The 26,407-nt window shown below is 43.6% G+C and overlaps 1 protein-coding gene and 1 long non-coding RNA gene across 7 annotated transcripts in view; one reads left to right on the plus strand and one right to left on the minus strand.

Annotated features, from left to right (window-relative positions):
- SOAT1 (sterol O-acyltransferase 1) overlaps window positions 1-2,113 on the minus strand; it is a 67,100-nt gene extending 64,987 nt beyond the window's left edge. For both annotated transcript variants that reach the window (XM_007989336.3, XM_007989335.3), the window contains exon 1: window positions 1,974-2,113. The gene's annotated coding sequence lies outside the window, so the exon portion shown is untranslated. The remainder of the gene's footprint in view (window positions 1-1,973) is intronic.
- A 116-nt stretch (window positions 2,114-2,229) lies between these two features.
- Window positions 2,230-26,407, plus strand: part of LOC140710279 (uncharacterized) — a 46,651-nt gene continuing 22,473 nt past the window's right edge. For 3 of the 5 annotated variants that reach the window (XR_012091254.1, XR_012091255.1, XR_012091252.1), the window contains exons 1-3: window positions 2,230-2,656; window positions 14,336-14,439; window positions 17,884-17,983. This is a non-coding gene — a long non-coding RNA (uncharacterized lncRNA). Of the gene's footprint in view, window positions 2,657-14,335; window positions 14,534-17,883; window positions 17,984-22,010; window positions 26,402-26,407 lie in introns of those variants that run through there. The other 2 variants (XR_012091253.1, XR_012091251.1) reach the window with 2 other exon arrangements.

Here is a 26,407-nt window from a genome sequence, read left to right on the forward strand (position 1 = left end):
GCAGGAGAATTGCCTAAACCCAGGAGGCGGAGGTTGCGGTGAGCCGAGATCGTGCCATTGCACTCCAGCCTGGGCAACAAAGAGCCAAACTCCATCGTAAAAAAAAAAAAAAATTAGCCGAGCATAGTGGGACACGCCTGTAATCCCAGCTACTTGGGAGGCTGGGGCATGAGAATCATTTGAACCTGGGAGGCAAAGTTTCAATAAGTTAGGCATAGTAAGAGATTAACAATATATTGTATTAAAATTCACTTGGTCTCTCTCGGAATGTCTTATTGTACTCTTGTTTCCCACCTTAGGTAGCTGACACTACAGAAAGCGGCTAAGCGGGGATCACTATATTTCTCATTCAAAAGTTCCTTCCTCTGTCTACCAACTTACTCATTCTTTCATTGGGCCAAGTGCTGGACCAGACCCTGAGAATTAACAGATAGGCTAAACCAGCATCCATGAAATGTACTAGCAGAGGAACAAAGCAACTAATTCATTACAATTAATGATCAACTTATGCTAAGGAGAATAAAGAGTTCGTGGAGGGCTTAATGGGCATGGGGTGATTTCCAGAGGAAGCGATATGTGGGCTGATATATGAGGCAGGTATGAGTTGGAGGGAGGGAGAGAATATAGCATCAGAGGTGGAGGAAACTCCCAAAAGCCAGGAGATAGGAAAGAAAATGTACCTTTCCAGCAACAAAAATAAAGCCAGTGTGGCATGAACCTGGAAAGCCAGAAGGAAGGTGGGCCAAATGAACCAGAGATAGAGTGTGCTCACTCAGTAGGTCTTTATCCTAAAAGACTGCGAAACCTCAGAGGGGTTCTTAGCACATGATTCACTAAAACACGTGCATTTCTAAACGACAATTCAATGCCACAGAGCTCCTTCCAAAACCGATTCTCACACCCAGACAACACACAGACTTCCTTAACAAGTCATTCACTGACACCGCCCAACTTTTAAAAAGCACACACACACACAAAGCTTCAAATTGAATTCTACTTCAAGGAAGAGGAAAACCAAGTACGCTGAAAAAAAAAAAAGTGGTTTAAATAGGTGGCAGTCACTTAAACATTAAAAAGTGACCAACAGGCCAGGTGCGGTGGCTCACGCCTGTAATTCCAGCACTTTGGGAGGCCGAAGCGGGCGGATCACTTGAGGTCAGGAGTTCGAGACCAGCCTGGTCCAACATGGTGAAACCCCGTCTCTACTAAAACTACAAAAATTACCTGGGCGTGGCGGCGCACGCCTGTAATCCCAGCTACTCGGGAGGCTGAGGCAGGAGAATCGCTTGAACCCGGGAAGCGGAGGTTGCAGTAAGCCGAGATTGCGCCACTGCACTCTAGCCTGGCGACTGAGCGAGACTCCGTCTCAAACAAACAAAAATAAGTGACCAACGAACTTAACCTATATATAAATACAGAGAATAAAGTTTATATAGTTGTTTCTCACTTAGAGATGGTCGTTCAATATACATATTTAAATTACATGGCCATTAACACTTAGGGAAAGAAACTTACCTACATCCTAATATTTTAAAATAAAACATGAGCTTGATTAAAGGTTCTGGTGCCCATACAGATTTTCATGTCTTGCTAATGCCATCCTTCCCTTCATACATTTTCTCTAAATCATTAAAAAGCTGACTTCCTGAGTGCATTTTTGGTTTCGCTTTTTAAAGAATAAAACGTCTTCCAATTCCTAACTTTCTTTACTACCGACTTGAGAGATGCCACGAGATTTCGGGAATACCAAACCAGCGTGCAGGGTTTAAAAGACTTCCCGTGACCCGGGCGCCTGACGGTAACTTTCCCGCCCTCTCCTCCCCAACTCCCCTGCACTCGCCGAGCCTCGCCTTCACCGCAGCACAGCCCAGGACAAGGCCGAGTCGGAGCTGCTGCCGCCACCGCTTCCCCGCGGGCTGAGGCCGGTGGACCCAAGCGGGAAGCGAGGAGCGGCGCAGGAGCACCACCGTTACCTGAGGCCCGCGCCCGACAGCGGGGACTTCAGCCAAGAGGGCACAGCCGGGAAGCAGTCACAGAGCGGCCAGCCGGAAGGTCGGCTCCGGGAAGCTCTCCTGGCGCCCAGCGCCCGCAACGTCGCCTGCTGGGCGGCAGAGAAAGATAAAGCGCCGGACAGCCCGGCCCCTACGCCCCCTGCCTCCGAGCTCCGCTGCGTCACGCGCAGGGCCAGCTCCGGCTGAGCATCCTATTGGTGGTCCCGAGGTTGCCAGGCTCCGCCCACCTCCCCGCCCCTTCCCGGGCGCGCGGGTTCCCGGCGCCAGTGCTCTTAGCTGGCCCTGGCACCCTGCCAGGTAAGCTTCTCACCTGGACATCATGACACCAGCGACAACATCTTGCTTGACACTTCCACCCTAGCTGTAGAAGGTGAAGCCAAAACCGGACTGCGACAACTCCCTGCAAGTCCGAAACGGCATCCTGCGTGGTAGCATGGAGCTGCGGGGTCGTTTGGCTCCTAGGCCGACTGGAATAAGCCACTTCTGGAGCTGTGGATCATTGCAGTTTGAACTGACCATCCAGGAACAACGTAGAACTAGCCAGAAGCAAGAATCGCTGACTTATCTACACACCAAGATTCGTGCTTTATCAGGAGATTCCTTAGGCTTTGAAAACCAGCGTCCTTCAGCAACATTCAAACTAGGTAAGGGGACAAAACCTGCACCAAATAATAAAACACACCAAATAATGGGACAACTAAGTAATATTTAAGGACCCTTGAGTCCGGGCGCGGTGACTCACTCCTGTAATCCCAACACTTTGGGAGGCTGAGGTGGCTGGGTCACCTGAGGTTAGGAGTTCGAGACCAGCCTGACTAACATGGTGAAACCCCGTCTCTACTAAATACAAAAAATTACCGGGCGTCGTGGCGCTCGCCTGTAATCCCAGCTATTCGGGAAGCTGAGGCAGGAGGATTGCTTGAACCCGGAAATCGGAGGTTGCAATGAGCCTAGATTATGCCATTGCACTCCAGCCTGGGCAATTAGAGCAAAACTCTTTCTCAAAAAAAGTTTTAAAAACAAAATAAATAGGGCCGGGCACGGTGGCTCACACCTGTAATCCCAACACTTTGGGAGGCCAAGGCGGGTGGATTACGAGGTCAGGAGATCGAGACCATCCTGGCTAACACGGTGAAACCCCGTCTCTACTAAAAATACAAAAAAAAATTAGCCGGGCGTGGTGGTGGGCGCCTGTAGTCCCAGCTACTTGGGAGGCTGAGGCAGGAGAATCGCTTGAACCCGGGAGGTGGAGGTTGCAGTGAGCCAAGATCGTGCCGCTGCACTCCATCCAGCCTGGGCGACAGAGCGAGACTCTGTCTCAAAAATAAAAAAATTTTAAAAAATTAAATAAAGTAAATAAAGGGCCCTCGTGACTTCATAATCAAAAGAAGAATGATGCAGAGAGATTTGGGACAGAGATTAAATACAATAGTTAATCGCTTGGATTTTGTGAAGGCAGAGGTGTAGGTGAATTTAGGGAGGGTAAAGGTAGGTGAAAAGGCAATGATGAGAGGAGCAGAGACTGAAGAGTCGCACTCGCAGCCTGCAAACTAATACTGGCTAGCCTGGCCTGACTAATTGCTTCTTCCCCACCCCTCCCTAGGACAAAAATCTCCGAAGAAATAGATGAGGTTTAACAGAACTGACTACTTCTGTGGTCCTTTAAACAAAGTGGATTTGTACACATTCCCTTGGCCACCCAGCAGGCTGCACTGTTCACTCAAAGCAGAACTGGCCCTCAGTGTCCAGTCGAGTTTAGTACTGGCTGTCATTGGCAGAACTGCTCCATTTGGCCTCTTCTACAACTGTGATTGCCATGTGTGCCAACTAGTTGGTTACAGGGTCTGGTAGACCCCAGCTGCTTCCCCTCCCCACTCCCACTAGTTATAGAGCAGTAGGAACATAGGGACTCATTTCTGTTGGGATTCTGTTCGCTACCTTTTATACACACCAAGATGACCCGCTTTTTCACTGTTTGATTCATTCATTCAAAAAATATTGATAGTATTCTTGGTGCTAGAAATACAACAGTAAATAAACAGAAGAAACCCCTGCACTTAGAGGCTTATGTTCTGCAGGACTAGGTATGAAAGGAAACAAACAGGTGGCTCAAGCCTATAATCCCAGCACTTTGGGAGACTGAGGCAGGAGGATCACTTTGAGGCCAGGAGTACAAGACCAGCCTGAGCAGCATAGTGAAACTCCCTCTCTACAGAATTTAAAAACAACACCAATGACAACAAAATTTGCTGGGAATTGTGGCAGGCCCCTATGGTCCCAGCTACTCGGGATGCTGAGGTGGGAGGATTGCCTGTGGTGGGGGGTGGGGGGTGAGGGACGGAGGATGCAGTGAGCCAAAAAACCAGACCACTGCACTGCAGCGTGGTCGACAGAGTGGGATTCTGTTTCAAACAACAAAAGCTTGTGTTTCTAATGGAGAACATAAATAATAAAACGAATAGATGAGCTAATCACTGGCAGTGATAAGTATTGAGCAGAAAACAAAACAGAATGATCAGGGAAGGACTTTCTGAGGAGACAATTTCGGAGCTAAGACCTAAATGACAAGAGGGAGCCAGCCAAGCCAACCATGGGAAGGAAGAACATTCTAGACAGAGGATAATGGGTGTGAAGGCCCCGATGCTGAACTGTGGCTAATGCTGAAGCGTGGCTGTTTGAGGAACAGGCCAGGAGGCTTCAGCATGTTAAGTAGGGGTTTGAAGTTGAATTTAGAGCATTAAGCAGGAACCTAATCACGTTTGGATTTGTCTGTTAAGTGCAAGGCAAGATAATGAAGGGTTTGGGTTTTTGTTGTTTTGAGATGGGGTCTCACTCTGTTGCCCAGGCTGGAATGCAGTGGTGCAATCAGGGCTCACTGCATCCTCTACTTCCCCAGGCTCACTAAGCCATCCTCCCACCTCAGCCTCCCAAGAAGCTGGGACTACAGGCAGGCGCCACCACACCAGACTAATTTTTGTATTTTTGTAGAGACAAGTTTCGTTGTATTGCCCAGGCTGGTCCTGAACTCCTGGGCTCAAGTGATCCTCCCGCCTCAGCCTCCTGAACTGCTGGGATTATAGGCATGAGCCACTGTGCCCAGTCATTGGTTTATTTATTTTTTTAATCAACCTATTTTATAGAGAATGACTTGAAGGGAACAGAAATGGAACAAAAGGAGCTGAAGAACAATACAAAGTTATTGGGCAAGTTCATGGGGTATTGTGGTGGTACCTGGACTAGGCTGGTTGGTGTGGAAATAGAAATTGAAAGATTTCAGGATATTTTCCTGAGGTGCAGGTATGAAGAAAGGTAGTAAACAAGATGAATCTCAGGTTGTTTCCTTAAGCAATTGAGAGGATGGTGATACCATTTAGTGCAAGGGCAAAGATGATACATGATTGGAGTGACTCCAAAGCCTCTGCTCAGACTCCAAGCCTCTCCCACCACTGCACTGAAAATCTCACATTACTCAATCCTTGGGAATCAAGATTTGGTTAAATGCAAGTGTTGACTTCATCATATTAAAAAAAAAAAATAGGACACTAATAAGTATAAGCCATTTCAAAACAATGAGATAAGTGTTACAATAAAAGGATGTTAAAGGCCAGGCACGGTGGCTAATGCCTGTAATTCCAACACTTTGGGAGGCCAAGGTGGGCAGATCACCTGAGGTCAGGAGTTCGAGACCAGCTTGGCCAACATGGTGACAATCTGTCTCTACTAAAAATACAAAAAAATAGCCAGGTGTGGTGGCAGACGCCTGTAATCCTAGGTACTTGGGAAGCTGAGGCAGGAGAATCTCTTGAACCTGGGAGGCGGAGGTTGCAGTGAGCCGAGATCGCACCACAGCACTCCAGCCTGGGTGACAGAGCAAGACTCCCTCTCAAAAAGAAAAAGAAAAGATGTTAAAAAAAAAAAAAAAAAATTGTTTATTAGCCAGGCACAGTGGCTCACACCTGTAATCCCAGCACTTTGGGAGGCCAAGGTGGGCAGATCACTTTAGGTCATGAGTTCGAGACCAGCCTGGCCAACATGGCGAAACCCCCATCTCTACTAAAAATACAAAAAATTAGCTGGGTGTGGTGGCAGGCATCTATAATCCCAGCTACTTGGGAGGTCGAGGCAGGAGAATCGCTTGAACCCAGGAGGTGGAGGTTGCATTGAGCGGAGATTACATCACTACACTGCAGCCTGGGCAACAGAGGGAGACTCTGTCTCAAAAAAAAAAAAAGTGTCTACACAACACAGTCATTGTGTGGATTAAATGGGTTAATGCCTTCAAAGCTTCACATATATTTTTTTTTTATTTTTTTTATTTTATTTTTATTTATTTATTTATTTATTTATTTATTTATTTGAGACGGAGTCTTGCTCTGTCGCCCAGGCTGGAGTGCGGTGAGGCGATCTCCACTCACTGCAAGCTCCGCCTCCCGGGTTCACGCCATTCTCCTGCCTCAGCCTCCCGTGTAGCTGGGACTACAGGCGCCCGCCACTGCGCCCAGCTAATTTTTGTGTTGTTTTTTTTTTTTAGTAGAGACGGGGTTTCACCGTGTTAGTCAGGATGGTCTCGATCTCCTGATATCGTGATCCGCCCGTCTCGGCCTCCCAAAGTGCTGGGATTACAGGCGTGAGCCACCGCGCCTGGCCTTTTTAAAATTTTTTTTATTTTTTATTTTTTTGAGAGGGAGTGTCGCTCTGTCCCCCAGGCTGGAGTGCAGTGGCGCGATCTCGGCTCACTGCAAGCTCCACCTACCGGGTTCACGCCACTCTCCTGCCTCAGCCTCCTGAGTAGCTGGGACTACAGGCGCCTGCCACCACGCCCGGCTAATTTTTTTTTGTATTTTTAGTAGAGATGGGGTTTCACCATAGTCTGGATCTCCAGACCTTGTGATCCACCCACCTCGGCCTCCCAAAATGCTGGGGTTACAGGTGTGAGCCACCACGCCCGGCAAAGCTTCACATATAGACGCTGGTATATAGAAGTGCTCAACCAGTTTTAATAGTTATTGTTATTTTATTTTTATTCTTAGTTTTGGAGACAGGTTTCTTGCTCCATCACACAGGTTGGAGTGCAATGGCATGATTGTAGCTCATTGCAGCCTCAAACTTCTGCACTCAAACTGTCCTCCTGCAGCAGCCTTCTAACTAGCTGTGATTAAAGGTGTGAGCCATGAGACCTGCCTAACCGCTGTTATTATTGTTTATGTTATGATCTTCTGAATACAGTGGGAGCAGGTTAATGATTATCACAGCTGGCAGTTGGAGGAGAGGGAAGGGAGAATGGAGGAAGGCTAACTGAGCCCAGTTTTCTGAACCAGTAGAGGAGTTTTTTTGTCAGGGTAGGGAGGAGGAACATTCCAAACAAAGGAAAAAAAAATCAAGGTCAAAGGCCACAAGGCAATAAGGAGACAGAACCATCCAGGAGACCTGAAGAAAGTCATAAGTATCATTAAAGGGGCCAGGAGTAAAGCCGGTGTCAGGACTTAAAAAGTTTGTAGACCATGTTGAGACGTTCTGAGCCATACTCTCTTTTTTTTTTTTTTTTTTTTTTTTGATGGGGTGGGGTGTGGACAGGGCCTCACTGTCACCCAGGCAAGGGTGCAAATCTGGACTCATTGCAACCTCTGCCTCCCAGACTCAAGCAATCCTCCCATCTCAGCCTCTCAAGTGGTTGAGACCACAAGCACCCACCACCATGACTGACTAATTTATTTTATTTTATTTTTGAGACGGAGTTTTGCTCTTGTTGCCCAGGCTGGAGTGCAGTGGCGCAATCTCGGCTCACCGCAACTTCTGCCTCCCAGGTTCAAGCAATTCTCCTGCCTCAGCCTCCCAAGTAGCTGGGATTACAGGCATGCGCCACCACACCTGGCTAATTTTGTATTTTTAGTAGAGACAGGGTTTCTCCATGTTGGTCAGGCTAGTCTTGAACTCCTGACCTCAGGTGATCTGCCTGCCTCGGTCTCCCAAAATGCTGAGATTACAGGCGTGAGCCACAGCGCCCGGCTTAACTTTTTTTTTTTTTTGTAGAGACAGGGTCTCACTATATTGCCCAGACGGATTCATATTCTTATAGATAGTGGGGAGCCAGTGAAGGATGTTAAGTAGAGGGGAGTTATGATTTAGGAGACTGTACTGGAGGAGATGCAACTGGAGGTGGAGAGATCAATTAGAAGGGTGATGTGGTAATACAAGTGAGAGATGATAAAAGCCTAAACTAAGGCTGTAGCAAACTAAGGCAGAAAGAAAGAAAGGGACATATTTGAAAGATAGTTAAAGTGACAATTGACAGAATTAGATAGTGTTTGGATGGTGGTGGGGAGGTATTAAGGATGTATCCAGGATTTATGACTTAGCAGTCCGGGTGGGTAGAGTTAATGCTGACCGAGATAAGAAAATACATCCAGGAAAAGGAGCCAGAATAAGCTTTACCTGGGTTAATATTTAAACTGCGTTAGTTCACCTTCTACTAAAACCTGAAAGAATTGAACAAGACGCAATGAACTTTCGTTCTGTTTTGACAATAAAGTAGCTTTCATGTGTTTTCTATCAACAATGCATTCTATTGGCAGAAAATAAAATCAAATACAGAAAAATACAAAGATAAAAGCCATCTAATACTCTATCCAGAGATGCAGCTAAACGTTGCTGTGGAGAAGAAAAAGAACAATGGCTAAGGCCTAGAACTGAGCCCTACTGCCAGAAGGCACTGGGTTCTATAGGGGAGACAAAAAGAGAAACTGAACAAAAATCAAACCAGCCTTTTTAAAACACAAACAAAACATCTCAGCTCTTCAAAGGACCACAACTCCCTTAGGGATACCAAACAGGCAATAAATCTTTACCCCATCCCAAGTATGTATAATTTCGCCATTGGCGTTCACTCAAGCATAGGGAAAACAGATTAATCTGGAGTTAAGGTTTTGTGATTGAGTAAGACAGTGAGGCAAGGGTGTAAACCAGGACACAGACCTTCACTGGAACGTTTCTGAAAACTCTTGAAGGGCTGGAATCCTGTCTTGTTTCTATCCCAAAGCACCTAACGCAATATCTATGGGTTACCCAATAAAGAGATTGAATGAATTAAGAAAGTAACTGAAAGCATGAGGTCCTAGAGTGTGGGTCAACCTCGAAGACAACAGGGGTCTGACACATTCCTCTTCTCAGTGATTCTCTTCCTTCCTTCCTTCCTTCCTTCCTTCCTTCCTCCCTCTTTCTTTCTTTCTTTCTTCTTTCCCTTCCTTCCTTCCTTCCTTCCTTCCTTCCTTCCTTCCTTCCTTCCTTTTTTTTTGAGAAAGAGTTTAGCTCTTTTTGCTCAGGCTGGAGTGCAGTGGTGTGATCTTGGCTCACTGCAACCTCCGCCTCCCGGGTTCAAGTGATTCTCCTGCCTCAGCCTCCTGAGTAGCTGGGATTACAGGCATGTACCACCATGCTTGGCTAATTTTTTGGATTTTTAGTGGAGACAGGGTTTCACTATGTTGGCCAGACTGGTCTCGAACTCCTGACCTCAGGTGATCAACTTGCCTCGGCCTCCCAAAGTGCTGGGATTACAGGCGTGAGCCATGGCGCCCACCTGATCCAGTCATCTTTCAAGCTATATCATCACTTGTTTTTCTGCAAGCAGAAGTCTTTACATACAAGGGAGAGAGCAATCTATGCTGGTTAAGAAAATCCATCTTGCCTACATGAATTTTCTCTAGCTCTAAATAGCAAAGTACATTCTAGGCACCACCAGAGATGTAATGATAGTTCAAAGATGTATGCACATAAGGAAACAGCATCAAGAGTTTCTCAAGCACCACTGGTGAATGGATTCTACCACCTGACTGTCCCACATAGGAATGGAATAGCTGCCACACAGCTGTGCTTGCCAGTGACCTAGTTCATCTTTTCTGACACTACCAGAATTTATTCCCCATGATTCTTTCTCCAACAGGAAGGGGCTAAGATTATTTCTCCAACAGGAAGGGGCTAATTTTCTTTATTAGCCTAATATGTATTGTTTTTATTTCCAAGAGGAAGACAGATGTATTCCTTATTAGATAAATAACACAAGCTTGGCCAGACACGGTGGCTCACGTCTGTAATCCCAGTGCTTTGGGAGGCTAGGTTGGGTGGTTCACTTGAGACCAGGAGTTTGATACCAGCCTGGCCAACATGGCCAAATCCTATCTCTACTAAAAATACAAAACTTAGCCAGGTGTGGTGGCACACGCCTGTAATCCCAGCTACTCAGGAGGCTTGAGGCATGAGAATCACTTGAACCCGCGAGGCAGAGGTTTCAGTGAGTCAACATTATGCCACTGCACTTAAACCTGTGCAAAAGAGCGAGATTCTGCCTCAGAAGACAAACAAACAAATAAACGAAACCACAAGCTTGCTGAAAAATTCAGAAAACATATATAATTATTAAGGAAGAAAATAAAAATGACTCAAAATGAAATAATCACCTTTAACACTTTAACATTTTGGTGTCCATTCTTTCACACAATTCTTTATGCATACAGACACATTCAAATATTGAATTTTTTCACTGAAAATTTTGCATTTGTGAATTTTTCTTAATACACTCTTTTTTTTTTTTTTTTTTTAAGATGGAATCTCGCTCTGTCGCCCAGGCTGGAGTGCAATAGCATGATCTTGGCTCACTGCAACACCTCTGCCTCCCAGGTTCAAGTGATTCTCCTGCCTCAGCCTCCCAAGTAGCTGGGATTACAGGCATCTAAAATCCTGGCTAATTTTTGTATTTTTAGTAGAGACAGAGTTTCACCATGTTGGCCAGGCTCGTCTCAAACTCCTGACCTCAGGTAATCTGCCCGCCTTGGACTCCCAAAGTGCTGGGGTTACAGGCATGAGCCACCACACATGCCAGGCCTACATACTTTATTTTTTAAAGCAGGTTTGTTTTGTTTTGTTTTGTTTTTTGAGACAGAGTCTTGCTCTGTCACCCAGGCTGGAGTGCAATGGCGCGATCTCGGCTCATGTAAGCTCTGCCTCCCGGGTTCAAGCCATTCTCCTACCTCAGCCTCCTGAGTAGCTGGGACTACAGGCACCCGCCACCACGCCTGGCTAAATTTTTTTTTGTATTTTTAGTAGAGACGGGTTTTCACTGTGTTAGCCAGGATGGTCTCTATCTCTGGACCTCTCGATCTCAAGTGAACACCCAACCTAGCCTCCCAAAGCACTGGGATTACAGGCAGGTGTGAGTCATTGCACCTGGCCCAGGTTTTTTTTTTTTTTTTTTTTTTTTTTTTGAGATGGAGTCTGGCTCTATTGCCCAGACTGGAGTGCAGTGGCACGATCTTGGATCACTGCAACCTCTGCCTCCCGGATTCAAGTGATTCTCCTGTCTCAGCCTCTCAAGTAGCTGGGATTACAGGTGTGTGTCACCACACCCAGCTAATTTTTTGTATTTTTAGCAGTGACAGGGTTTCATCACGTTGGCCAGGCTGATCTCGAACTCCTGAACTCAAGTGATCTGCCCGCCTCAGCCTCTCAAAGTGCTGGGATTACAGGCTTGAGCCACCCCACACGGCTTAGAGCAGTTTTAGGTTTATGGGAAAGTTAAGCAGAATGTATATTTACTACCTACCACCATAAGTGTACATATAGCCTCCCCCATTGTCAACATCCCCCACCTGAGTGGTACATTTATTCCAATTGATGAACTTACATGGACACATCATTATCACCCAATGTTCATAGTTTACAGTTCACTCTTGGTATTGATATTATTTTTTAAGGGCTTTATTGGTGACCTATATATTGGTGATCTATTTATTGGTGACCTATCTTGGTGATCTATATATTAATCAGAAGTAATTAATTTATTACCTGGTAAGCAAAATAGAACTTAATTTTGTTTAGCCCAAGTGTATTCCTCTTTCTGAGTTCACAAAGTATGCCTGAGTCAATTTTCTGTGTTTAGTAAACTTTTGTTATAATTTTATGTACTTTAATTACATTCCTTTTAAACCTTCACCATTTGAATATTGAAAATTCCCAGGCTTTCTGGACTATCATACTACAGCTTCTCTTTTGGCCTCCACAACTAATAAATACCTTGTTTGACCATCTTCATATCTTTAGGCAATTATGTTTTCCTTAAGGTTTAGATGATTTGATGCACCATGGTATAGTACAATGGTAGGGTCAAATTTTTCTGTCTGTTTCGTTGTACCTTTCCAATATTGGTTAACCTTGGGGTCCTTTGAGGCCACAGGAAAATATTGAGCTGTTGACAATGACTCTAAGACATGTTTCTAGGATTATAAATTATATCTCAGAGCCCAACTACATTACGAGTACAATTTTCCCTTCAGTGTAACTCACACTTCTCTATGTCGAAGCTCAGTTTTACTCACTCAGCCAGTCTCTTGAGCTTTTTCCCTTTTTTTTCTTAAGGAAGTTGCTCTCTTGGAAAAAAAAAAAAAAAAGTAGTTATCAACATCATGGGGCCGGGCTCACTGACTTATGCCTGTAATTTCAGCACTTTGGGAAGCCAAGGTGGGTAGATCACTTGAGGTTGGGAGTTCAAAACCAGGCCGGCCAACATGGCAAAACCTGTCTTTACTAAAAATACAAAAATTAGCTGGGTGTGGTGGTACATGTCTGTAATCCCAGCTACTTGGGAGGCTGAGGCAGCAGAATTGCTTGAACCTGGGAGGCGGAAGTTACAGTAAGCTGAGATCGCACCACTGTATTCCAGCCTGGGCGACAGAGCGAGACCCTGTCTCAAAAACGACAAAAAAAAAAAAAAAAAAAAAAAAAACCATACTGAGACTAGGTCTCAATATGTTGCCCAGGCTACACTCAAACTCCTGGACTCAAGCACTTCTCCTGCCTCAGCCTCCTGAGTAGCTGAGATTACAGGTATACACTACGGCAACCAGCTCTTTTTTTTTTTTTATTCCTGTCAGATTGGTATTACTCTACAAAGTGATGTGTAAACCCAGTGTTTTTCCTGTGTATTTCCATGTTCACATTATATGTTAAAATGTTGGATGAAATGCAGGCCCAGGGAAACTTACCTTTTGTTTTCTATTTACAACATTTTTTCTTACCTAGGGAAAAGTGATTTTAATAGCTTTTCCTACCGAAGTCTTGCAACAACTTTTCGAAAACAAATTTTTATCTGTGATCCTCCCTTTCCCAGACTTTTTCATTTTAGGATATCCTTTCTATCTTACATACCACTGTCCTAGTTAAGGTTATTTTTGCTTCTCACCTGTAATTTCAGTCACAATTGCACCCTAACAAGTATCCACAACTTTATTATTTCCTCAGCAACCCGAACAGTCTTCCCAGAACAATGCTAGAATTGTGTGATTACCCTACTCAAAAAACTTCTATAGCTCCCTATATCAGAGGAAATTCCCAGGCTTTCTAGACTATCATACTACAGCTTCTCTTTTGGCCTCCACAACTAATAAATACCTTGTTTGACCATCTTCATATCTTTAGGCAATTATGTTTTCCTTACTCAATATCCATTTTCTCTTTTTCTTTAGTAACAGAATTCTGATTTTATTCTGGACAGTAGCGAGTGTGCCTGGTTAGAAGGCCATAGTGGGCCAGGCATGGTGGCTCATGCCTGTAATCCCAGAACTTTGGGAGGCCGAAGTGGGCAGATCACCTGAGGTCAGGAGTTCAAGACCAGCCTGGCCAACATGATGAAACCCCGTCTCTACTAAAAATACAAAAAATGAGCTGGGCATGGTGGCAGACGCCTGTAATCCCAGCTACTCAGGAGGCTGAGGCAGGAGAATTGCTTGAACCTAGGGGGTGGAGGTTGTAGTGAACCGAGATCGTGCCACTGCACTGCAGCCTGGGCAACACAGCAAGACTCCGTCTTAAAAAAAAAAAAAAAGGGCAGGGTGCAGTGGCTCACGCCTGTAATCCCAGCACTTTGGGAGGTCGAGGCAGGCGGATGACAAGGTCAAGAGATCAAGACCATCCTTGCCAACATGGTGAAACCCCATCTCTACTAAAAATACAAAAAAAATTAGCCAGGCATGGTGGTATGCGCCTGTAACCACAGCTACTAAGGAGGCTGAGGCAGGAGAATCGCTTGAACCCAGGAGGCAGAGGTTGCAGTGAGCCAAAATCACGCCACCGCACTCCAGCCTGGCAACAGAGTGAGACTCTATCTCAAAAAAAAACAAAAAAAGCCAGAATGTCTAGCTTTCCCTATAGTGTGAGGTATCCACTGAAATGTAAATAGAATGTATTAGATGGGTTTTCAGGAAAACTGTAAAGGGGGGATAACTCATCTGGGAATTGCATATTTTTGTGTCTCTACCCCTTTTTCTTTATTTGTCTAGGAAATAAATACAATATTTGGATCCCCAGCCACCATTTCAGATCACAAGGAAACTATGAGGATGAAATTAATGACTAAGAAGAGTAGAACAGAAAGAGAGAATGAGTGAGTGGCTGTGGAGTCTTGATGGGAGTGCTGAGTTGTCTATCTCCAGACTGCTTTATACGACACAGAAATAAATTCTAATTTTGTTTACCCATTTATATGACTCTTTCTTTTTCATGTTTTGAGACAGAGCTTACTCTGTAGCCCAGACTGGAGTGCAGTGATACAGTCTCGGCTCACTGCAACCTCCGCCTCCCAGGTTCAAGTGATTCTCCTGCCTCAGCTTACCAAGCAGCTGGGAGTACAGGCTTGCACCATCACATGTGGCTAATTTTTGTATTTTTAGCAGAGACAAGGTTTCACCATGTTGGCCAATCTTGTCTCAAACTCCTGACCTCAGGTAATCCACCCGCCTCGGCCTCCCAAAGTGCTGGGATTACAGGTATGAGCCACCATGCACGCCAGGCCTATACACTTTATTTTTTAGAGCAGTGCTTTTTTTTGTTTGTTTCATTTTTGTTTTTGTTTTGAGATGGAGTCTGGCTCTGTTGCCTAGGCTGGAGTGCAGTGTTGCTATCTCGAGTCACTGCAACCTCTGCCTCCTGGGTTCAAGTGATTCTCCAGCCTCAGCCTCCTGAGTAACTGGGATTACAGGTGCGCATCAGGACACCTGGCTAATTTTTGTATTTTTAGTAGAGACTGGGTTTCTCCATATTGACTAGACTGGTCTCGAACTCCTGACCTCAGGAGATCTGCCCGCCTCGGCCTCCCAAAGTGTTGGGATTACAGGCGTGAGCCACCGCGCCTGGCCTTATATGGCTCTCCTTTTAATGCAACTGGACCTAGCTCTAACGAACACACTAGCTATTACCTGCCGAATTAGGCACAAATTTTTGAGAACAGCATTCAAGACCCTTCTTACTATGGATCTAAAGTCCAAAGATTAAAATACTAAGCAGATATTTCTTCACTTGTATCTTCCACTATACTCATTCATATACAGTCAGAATGAGAATACCATGATTCCTTGACTCTGTGTCTTTGATAATTCTCTTTTTTATCTTGAATGCCCATGATTTGAATCTCGGATAATTCTCTTACCTCATTTGCAGTTTACCTTTACCCTTACATCTCTGCCTGTTGAAATCCAATTCACTTTTAAAGATGTAGTTCAAATGCCAACTCCTTCTCAAAACTCTTGTATTTCCACAAAATTCTTCATTAGCTACCACAACAAAGAGCTCACCTGAGGTCAAAACAAACCCAAAAGAATGGCTTCAAAATCTACTCCTGCCTGAATTTAATTAAACCTGTTTATGGAACAATTTATGTCCCCGAGAATTGTTGAAAACAATAGAGCAATTAGTGGAAAACAGCAGGCAATTAGTGCAGCCTAATAGCTGGATGTGATAACCAATAAAGCATCCAGCTTTAAAGAGAAATCAAGAAAGAGATAGGATGAGAGCTTTGCTGAAATCACTGTATCCCAGGACAGTCCTCCAAGGAGTGACAAAAAGCTTCACACTGCAGGGAAAATAGACTTCACTAAAACAGCTGTGTTCCTAAAATAAATAAATAAATAAATAAATAAATAAATAAATAAAGACAATAACCGTAATAAAAACAAGCTCTGGAGAAGGGTAAAGGGAGTCAGTATCCGGAGTTGCTGTGGACTAAATGTCCAGTTTTCAATAACAACAAAATTATGATACATTAAAAGAAACAGAAAAGTATGACTCTTGTACAAGGAAAACAAACACAAAAACAGGCAACAGATATACCTGTGTGAGGGCCCAGATGTCAGATTTAACAAACAGTTCAAAGAACAAAAGAAAACTATGCTTTAAAAAGTAAAGAGGCTGGGCACAGTGGCTCACGCCTATAATCCCAGCGCTTTGGGAGGCCAAAGCAGGCAGATCACCTGAGGTCAGGAGTTCGAGACCAGCCTGGCCAACATGGCGAAACCCCATCTCTATTAAAAATACAAAAAATAGCCAGGCATGGCGGTGGATGCCTGTAATTCCAGCTACTCAGGAGGCTGAGGCAGGAGAATCGCTTGAACCCAGGAGGCAGAGGTTGCAGTGAGCCAAGATTGTGCCATTGTACTCCAGCCTGGGCAACAGAGCAAAACTCCATTTCAAAAAAAAAAGGATCCTGCATGGTGGCTGATACCTGTAATCCCAGCACCTTGGGAGGCTGAGGCAGGTAGATCACGAGTTCAGGAGATCAAGACCATCCTAGCTAACACAGTGAAACCTCGTCTCGACTAAAAATACAAAAAATTAGTTGGGCGTCATGGTATTCACCTGTAGTCCCAGCTACTCAGGAGGCTGAGGCAGGAGAATTGCTTGAACCTGGGAGGTGGAGGTTGCAGTGAGCTGAGATTGCGCCACTGCACTCCAGCCTGGGCAATGAGCGAGACTCTTTCTCAAAGAAAAAAAAAAAGTAAATGAAGCTATAAGGTCAATGTCTCATCAAATAGAGAATATCAATAAAGCCATATAAAATATTTTTAAGGAGCCAAATGGAAAGTCAATAATTGAAGGTACAATTGAAATGAAAATTTTTCTGGAGAACCTCAACAGTACATTTTAACTGACAGAACAAGTCAAACTTGAAGATGTATCAATAGAGATAATGCAATTCAAAGAACACAAAGGAAGAAAAAAATGCAGAAAAGGAAACAGGGCCTCAGAGAAATGTGAGACACCGTTAAGTGCATCAATGTATGTGTAATGCGAGTACCAGAAGGGGAGGATAAAGGAACAGGAAAAAAATACTTATTCAAAGAAGTGGTGGCTGAAAAATTCCCAGATTTGATGAGAAACATTCATCTAAACATCCAGGAAGCTCAACAAATTCCAGATAGGACAAACTCAGTCAGGTGCGATGGCTCACACCTATAATCCCAGCACTTTGGCAGCTGAGAGGGTGTGTATTGCTTGTGACCAGGAGTTCGAGACCAGCCTGGTCAATATGGTGAAACCCTGTCTCTACTAATATTACAAAAATTAGCCATGCACAGTGGTGCACACCTGTAATCCCAGGTACCCAGGTGGCTGAGGCATAAGAATTACTCGAACCTGGGAGGCGGAGGTTGCAGTGAGCCGAGATCACACCCCTGTCCTCCAGCCTGGTTGATAAAGCAAGACTCAGCCTCAAAAAAAAAAACAAAACTAAACCAAGTAGTACAAACTCAAAAAAATCTACACCTAGACACATCACCATAAAAATGGTGAAAGCCTAAGACAAGGAGAAAATCTTGAAAGTAGTAACTTATTGGGAAACCCAGTAAGATTAACAGCTAACTTCTCATCAGAATCAATGGGGCCAGAAAGCAATGGGATGATGTGTTTCAAGAGCTGAATGAAAGAGAAAAAAAAGACCTGTCAACCAAGAATCTGAGAGCCAGGAATACTATCTTTCAAATATAAGGGCAAAATAAAGACATTCACTGATAAACAAAAAGATAAATTGTTTTCCTTTTTTTTTTTTGGCTAGCAGACCTACCTTACAAGACCTAATAAAGGAAGTTCTTCAGGCTGAAAGCAAGTGGCTCCAGTAATTTGAATTTATGTGAAAAAAACAAAGAGCACTGGTAAAGGTAATTATGTAATTACAAAAAAAAATGTATACTTCTTCTTCTTTCCTCTCTTACTTGATTTAAAAAGCAATTATATAAACCAGTATATATGTTTTGAATTGTTAGAGAAATGTAACATATTTAGCAATAACAACACAAATGAGGTAGGTAGGAGCAAAGCTATAGCAAGATGGTAACTCTGGAATCCACAGGAACTAATAAAGAGAACAAGAAATGGTAAATAGGAAGGTTAATATAACGACTCTATAAATATATACTTGCTCTCTTTTCTTTTCACAGCTTCTTTTTTTTTTTTTTTTTGACAGAGTCTTGCTCTGTCACCCAGGCTGGAGTGCAGTGGCACGATCTCAGCTCACCGAAAGCTCCGCCTCTTGGGTTCACATCATTCTCCTACCTCAGCTTCCCAAGTAGCTGCGACTACAGGCACCTGCCACCAAGCCAGGCTAATTTTTTTTTGTATTTTTAGTAGAGATGGGGTTTCACCATGTTAGTCAGGATGGTCTCGATCTCCTGACCTCATGATCCACCCATCTCAGCCTCCCAAAGTGCTGAGATTACAGGCATGAGCCACTGCTCTCAGCCACATCTTCTTTAATAGAGATAAAATTCTATAAGGTAACAAGTTAATAAAGATTTATAGGTATAAATATATAGCCACATATAGATATAATTGGTATAACAATATTAATACAAAAAGAGAAAGAGGGAATACTACTGTATAGGAACAGTATTTCTTTTTTCTTTTTTTTTTTGAGATAGAGTCTCGCTCTGTTGCCCAGGCTGGAGTGCCATGGTGTGATCTCGGCTCACTGCAGCCTCTGCCTCTGCATCATTCTCCTGCCTCAGCCTCCCGAGTAGCTGGGACTACTAGGCACCTGCCACCATGCCCGGCTAATTTTTTTGTATTTTTTAGTAGAGACAGGGTTCCACCGTGTTAGCCAGGATGGTCTCAATCTCCTGACCTCATGATCCACCTGCCTCAGCCTCCCAAAGTGCTGGGATTATAGGTGTGAGCCACCACGCCCGGCCAGGAATAGTATTTCTTTATCTCATAGGAATTAACTTGGAATAAATCTAAACAAGACTCTGTTCAGTTAAGATGATACGGTAAGCCCAACAGTGAGCACTAAGAAAACACAAATATAAGGCCGGGCGCGGTGGCTCACACCTGTAATCCTAGCACCTTGGGAGGCTGAGGCGTGAGGATCACTTGAGGTCAGGAGTTTGAGACTAGCCTGGCCAACATGGTGAAACCCGTCTCTACCAAAAATACAAAAATTAACTACGCATGGTGGTGCACACCTGTAATCCCAGCTACTCTGGAGGCTGAGGCACGATAATTGCTTGAACTCATAAGGTGGAGGTTGCAGTGAGCTGAAATCGTGCCACTGCACTCCAACCTGGGCGACAGTGAGATTCTGTCAAGGGAGGGGAAAGAGAGGGGAGGGGAGGGAGGGGGCCACACAAAAGCTTGTACAAGAATGTTCACAGCAGCATTATTCATAATAGCCAAAAAGTGGAGATAACCCAAATGTTCATCCACTAATGAATGGATTGTTAAAATGTGGTATATCTATACAATGGGACAGTATTCAGCCATTTAAAAAAACAAACAAACAAACAAACACGAGGTGCTGACATGCTACAACATGGATGAACCTTGAAAATGTGCTAAGTGAAAAAAAAGCTCTTGCAAAGGGAAGTGGAGGGGAGGCGACAGGAGGGGAGGGGAGGGAAATATAGTAAAAAAAAATCAGTAAAGGAATTAAAATGTTACACTAGGAAATATTCACTTTAAAAAAAAAGTAAAGGAGGAAGAGAAGAATAAAAAGACACGAGAGCTGATGGGGCATGGTGGCTCACGCCTGTAATCCCAGCACTTTGGGAGGCCAAGGCAGGCAGATCACGAGGTCAGGCGATCGAGACCATCCTGTTTAACACAGTGAAACCCTGTCTCTACTAAAATACAAAAAATTAGCTGGGCATGGTGGCGGGAGACTGTAGTCCCAGCTACTCGGGAGGCTGAGGCAGGAGAATGATGTGAATGAACCCAGGAGGTGGAGGTTGCCCTGAGCCGAGATCGCGCCACTGCACTCCAGCCTGGGCGACAGAATGAGACTCCATCTCAAAAATAATAATAATAAAAATAAAAAACACATGAGAGATAGAAATAAAAGAAAAAAAAATTTTTTTTTTTTTTTTTTGAAACGGAGTTTCACTCTTGTTGCCCAGGCTATGGTGGAATGGTGTGATCTCGGCTCACTGCAACCTCTGCCTCCCAGGTTCAAGGAATTCTCCTGCCTCAGCCTCCTGAGTAGCTGGGATTACAGGCACCCGCCACCATGCCCGACTAATTTTTTAAATTGTTAGTAGAGATTTCACCATGTTGGCCAGGCTGGTCTGGAACTCCTAACCTCAGGTGATCCACCCACCTCAGCCTCCCAAAGTGCTGGGATTACAGGCGTGAGCCACTGGGCCTGGCCTACAAAAATTTTAATGGCGGCCGGGTGCAGTGGCTCACGCCTGTAATCCCAGCGCTTTGGGAGGCTGAGGTGGGTAGATCACAAGGTCAGGAGATCGAGACCATCCTGGCTAACACAGTGAAACCCTGTCTCTACTAAAAATACAAAAAATTAGCCAGGCGTTTGGCGGGCGCCTGTAGTCCCAGCTATTCAGGAGGCTGAGGCAGGAGATTGGTGTGAACCCGGGAGGCGGAGCTTGCAGTGAGCTTAGTTGGTGCCACTGCACTCCAGCCTGGGTGACAGTGGGAGACTCTGTCCATAAAGAAAAAAAAAATTTAATGTCAGACATAAATCCAACTGTATCAATAATAATAATAAGTGTTAATTGAGCAATCCAATCAAATCCAATCAAAAGGTAGAGATTGTCAGACTGCATTTATGAAAAAGACCCAACTGTACACTGGCTACAGAAGACAGTTTACATTCAAAGATACCATATAGCCGGGCACAGTGGCTCATGCCTGTAATCGCAGCACTTTGGGAGGCAGAGGTGGGTGGATCACCTAAGGTCAGGAGTTCGAGACCAGCATGACCAACATGGTGAAACCCCATCTCTATTAAAAATACAAAATTAGCCAGGCGTGGTGGCATGTGCCTGTAATCCCAGCTACTAGGGAGGCTGAGGCACGAGAATCACTTGAACCTGGGAAACGGAGGTTGCGGTGAGCCAAGATCATGCCAATGAACTCCAGCCTGGTCAACAAGAGTGAAACTCCGTCTCAAAAAAAAAAAAAAAAAAGATACACATAGACTGAAAGTAAAAGAATGGAAAAATACATACAAAGAGCAACCATAAGAAAGCTGGAGTGACTGTACTCATATCAAACAAAACAGACTTTAAGTGAAAAGATATAAAAATGATACAATTACTTTACAAAAGAGTTTGGCAATTAAACATAGAGTTACCATATCACCTAGCAATTCTACTCTTAGGTACATACTCAAGATAAATAGAAACATTAAGGCCGCACAAGAATGTTCACAGCAGCATTATTCATAATAGCCAAAAAGTGAAGACAACCCAAATGTTCATCCACCAATGAATGGATTGTTAAAATGCGGTATATCTCTACAGTGGGATATTATTCAGCCACTAAAAAAAAAAGAAATGCTGACATGTGCTACAACATGGATGAACCTTGAAAATGTGCTAAGTGGAAAAAAGCTCTTGCAAAGGATGACAAATTGTATGATTCCATTCATATGAAATGTCCATAATGGGTAAATCCATACAGACAGAAAGTAGATTGGAAGTTGCCTAGAGCTGGGAAAATTGGTGGGAAAAGGGGAGTGTTTGGAGATACAGAGTTTCTTTTTGGGGGTGATGAAAATGTTCTAAAATTGTGGTAATGTTTGAACAGCTCTGCTTATATACTAAAAAAAGCATTGAATTGTATACTTGAAATGGGTGAACTGTATATTTTGTGAATTATATCTCAATAATGTTAAAAAACAGGCAAAACTTACCTGGTGATAGAGATCTGATTGATGGTTACCTTTTGCAGGGTTATCAGCTTAGAGAACCAACATGAGGGAGCTTGCTGATGTCTTGGACATGTTAAGTGTCTGATCTGGGTGATGATTACGTGGATGTATACAAGTATAAAGTTCTTCAAATTATATACTTAAGATTTGTGTACTTTATGCAATACCTCAGCTGAAAAAAAAAAATTATTTATTTATTTATTTTGACATGGAGTCTCACTGTGTTGTCCAGGCTGGAGTGTAGTGGCTCAATCTCGACTCAGTGCAACCTCTGCCTCCCGGGTTCAAGTAATTTTCCTGTCTTGGCCTCCCTAGTAGCTGGGATTACAGGCATGTGCCATCACACCCGGCTAATTTTTGCATTTTTAGTAGCGATAGGGTTTCACCATGTCTGCAGGCTGGGCTCGAACTCCTGACCTCAGGTGATCCACCCGGCTTGGCCTCCCAAAGTGCTGAGATTATATGCACAAGCCACCACACCTGACCAAAACATTTCAAAATGTCAGATTTAAATAATTTTGACTTAAAATATTGATATTAATTAGTTATAATTTTATTTTCTACTCAGTTTTAATAGATAAAAATATTGTATAAGTAAAATAACTTAAAACATAAAATAAATCTTTTTGAGACAGGGTCTTGCTTTGCTACCCAGGCTGGGGTGCAGTGGCATCATCTCAGCTCACTGTAGCCTCAACCTCCTGGGCTCAAGTGATTCAAGCAATCCTCCCGCCTCAGCCTCCTGAATAGGTGTGACTGACTACAGGCACATACCACCAGGCCCAGATGATTTTTGTATTTTTTGTAGAAATGGGGTTTTGGCATGTTGCCCAGGCTGGTCTCAAACTCCTGGACTCAAGCAATCAGCCGGCCCCAGCCTCCTCAAGTTCTGGGAGCCACCGTGCCTGGCCAGTAGTTTTTATTTTACATTTTTATATTGAGATTCTTATTTTTTTAAAATTTTTTGAGACATCTTGCTCTGTCACCCAGGCTAGAGTGCAGTGACACAATTTTGGCTCACTGCAATTTCCACCTCCCAGGTTCAAGCGATTCTCCTATCTCAGCCTCCCGAGTAGCTGGGATTACAGGCACCCGCCACCACGCCCAGCCAATTTTTGTATTTTTTTTTTTAAGTAGAGACAGGGTTTTGTTATGTTGGCCAGGCTGGTCCGCCTGCCTCAGCCTCCTAAAGTGCTGGGATTATAGGCATGATCCACGGTGTCCGGTCTACATTGACATTCTTAAAGAAAATATATTCAACATATGCAATGTTTGTGTCCTTTATTTATTTGTTTATTTATTTACTTACTTTTTGAGATGGAGTCCTGCTCTGTCACCCAGGCTGGAATGCAGTGGCGCCATCTCGGCTACTGCAACCTCTACATCCCGGGCTCAAGCGACTCTCCTGCCTCCGCCTCTCAAGTAGCTGGGATTCTAGGCGCCTGCCTGCACACCCGGCTAATTTTTGTATTTTTAATAGAGACAAGGTTTATTCATGTTAGCCAGGCTGGTCTCGAACTCCTGACCTCAAGTGAGCCACCTATCTTGGCCTCCCAAAGTGCTGTGATTACAGGCGTGAGTCACTGTGCCTTGCCTGTACCCTTTAAATTTTACTACATCTATAGAATACAGATAAACAAAAACTTTAATGATAATAACATAATTCACAATTTTGTTGAAATGATAGCAAGATAAAAATTATGGAATAAATATAACGATATATAAATTACACTTTAAAAAATTTTATTTCTCATCCACACACCACTGGATTATCAGTGGAACATCTGGACACATGCAATAATATTTAAATTCTGTCGTTTTTCGACATTTCACTTCTCTTTCCAATCATATAAAAACTATAGCTTTACACACATTTTTCTATTTGGTTGCTATGAAAATTTTCTTGTTGAGGTATGAGGCTATATTTTATTTGGTAGTCTGTGTTAATTTGATTTACAACTTTTATAGATTTTAGTATATGGTATGTGGGCCTCAATTTGTTCTTTTGATATGAATCCCAGAAATGTTATTGGTGGGCCTACACATAGCATGTGTGTTCTGCCTTATATTACAGTTTTCTATGTACTTTTTAACCCCCACTTCATTCTCCCACATACACACAAATAAACACACACATACTACTATAAAGCTCCTGAAGAAAAGAGATGGTCTTACCCATTTTAGATTCTCCTGGGTCATGTCTATCACAGTGATCGTAAACACTCAATAAATAGGTTTTGAATATCACGGAATCATGCGTATGGGAAGTGGGATGCACACCTCAAGAAATTTCTCCTAAATAGAATGGATTTAAGAAATCCAACAGGCAGAAATGATAGATATTGAAACTCAAGTCTTTTTTCCTCAGGGCATATAAAGCCCCATAGGCAACAGAAAACAAGGTTAGCCAACCTGCCTCACTATTGGCGCCGTGGATGATTTCTGTAGGTGAGAGGGTCACTGACTCAGAGCTGAGCTGTCCAATGTGTGATAATGAGACATATGTCTTCTTGGCATATCTTTTAGAATGAGAAATAGGAAGACATTAAACTTCATACTTGGAGGTAAAAAGTCCCTCTGTAGAACTGGATAAATTCCTCTTTACAATATTCTAACAGTCCACCTGTTAGTTCCAGTAGAATGGAATCTAATTGTCTAGATTAGATTGTCCAGTAAAAATTCAAGTAACAGTTGTGGTAATTTTAGCAATATAATGAATTGCCATTTATTGGGAAGTTAAGAGTCCCCCATAGGTTGGTTGGACTGAATAAATTCTAAATAACTATATCTATATAAAGCAACAATTAATTTCACCAAATAGCTATGATCCAGATCTTCAAATTTCAGGTCAGGCAGACTTGCACAAACCTAAGATCATCTTCCTTCTGTGAGAAAACAAAATGTAGGTCAAAATTGTGCTGGTACCAGGCAAGAACAAGTTGGCTTCTCACCTACTTCCATCTTATCAAGTACATTTTGTGACTTCAAAGGTTTGTATTGGAGATAATAGCAGGCGGGGGCAAAAGCATGGAAGTCAGAAGAAACAGAATGTCTTCAGGAAATAATAGTAATCAACTTGACTGGGAGACCCAGAGATTTTCAAACTTTTTTTTTTTTTTTTGAAACGGAGTCTCTGTCGCTCAGGCTGGAGTGCAGTGGCCGGATCTCAGCTTACTGCAAGCTCCGCTTCCTGGGTTTACGCCATTCTCCTGCCTCAGCCTCCCAAGTAGCTGGGACCACGGCCACCTGCCACCACGCCCAGCTAGTTTTTTGTATTTTTTTAGTAGAGACGGGGTTTCACCGTGTTAGCCAGGATGGTCTCGATCTCCTGACCTTGTGATCCGCCTGTCTCGGCCTCCCAAAGTGCTGGGATTACAGGCTTGAGCCACTGTGCCTGACTGATTTTCAAACTTTTTTGTCCAAATAGCCTCTATAGAGAAAGGATAAATTTGAATGCCCCACCTGCCAAGGAATGTAGATATTTGGCCCCATGTCCCCACTTAGTCTGTTTTATCTTTTATTTTTATTTTTTTGAGACAGGATCTTACTCTGTTGCCCAGTCTGGAGTGGCACTATCATGGCTCACTGCAGCCTCAGTCTCCTAGGTCCAAGCAATCCTCCCACCTCAGTCTCTTAATTAACAAGGACTAAAAGTGCGCGCCACCATGTTCAGCTAATTTTTTTTTTTGTAGTGATGGGGTCTTGCTATGTTGCCCAGGCTGGTCTTGAACCCCTGGGCTCAAGAAATCATCTTGTCACAGCCTGCCCAAGTGCTGGGATTATAGGCATGAGCCACTGCATCCTGCTTATTTTATCTTTGGAATGGATGTAAATTTTGCATTCTAGTCTATCGTATCAATGGTACTATAAAAAATGTTTAAAGGTCTATCAGTAGAGGAGAATACAAGTTTCCTATTTGTATTCTTGGTTAATAGACTTTCTAGGGGAAAACAGATTCCTGTTGGTTTTACTGGCTCATATATATGACCAACCCTTTTATTTATTTATTTATTTAGAGACAGAGTCTTGCTCTGTTCCTCAAGCTGGAGTGCAGTGGTGCAATCTTGGCTCACTGCAGCCTCTGCCTCCTGGGTTCAAGCAATTATCCTGCCTCAGCCTCCCAAGTAGTAACCTCCCAAAGCACCAGCCACCACACCTGGCTAATTTTTTGTATTTTTTAGTAGAGACAGGTTTTCACCATGTTGGCCAGGCTGGTCTTGAACTCCTGACCTCAGGTGATCCACCCACCTCGGCCTCCCAAAGTGCTGAGATTACAGGCATAAGCTACCATGCCTGGCCCGCCTTTTATATAAATGTGTATTTTTTTCAAATTTTATGAAAATTATCATAAATATAAGGAAGTATGCAACATAAACATATATTTTAAAGATTAATAACAGGACTAAATTTCTCACCA

Source organism: Chlorocebus sabaeus, chromosome 25, assembly GCF_047675955.1.
Source record: "Chlorocebus sabaeus isolate Y175 chromosome 25, mChlSab1.0.hap1, whole genome shotgun sequence".
NCBI lineage: Eukaryota > Metazoa > Chordata > Mammalia > Primates > Cercopithecidae > Chlorocebus > Chlorocebus sabaeus.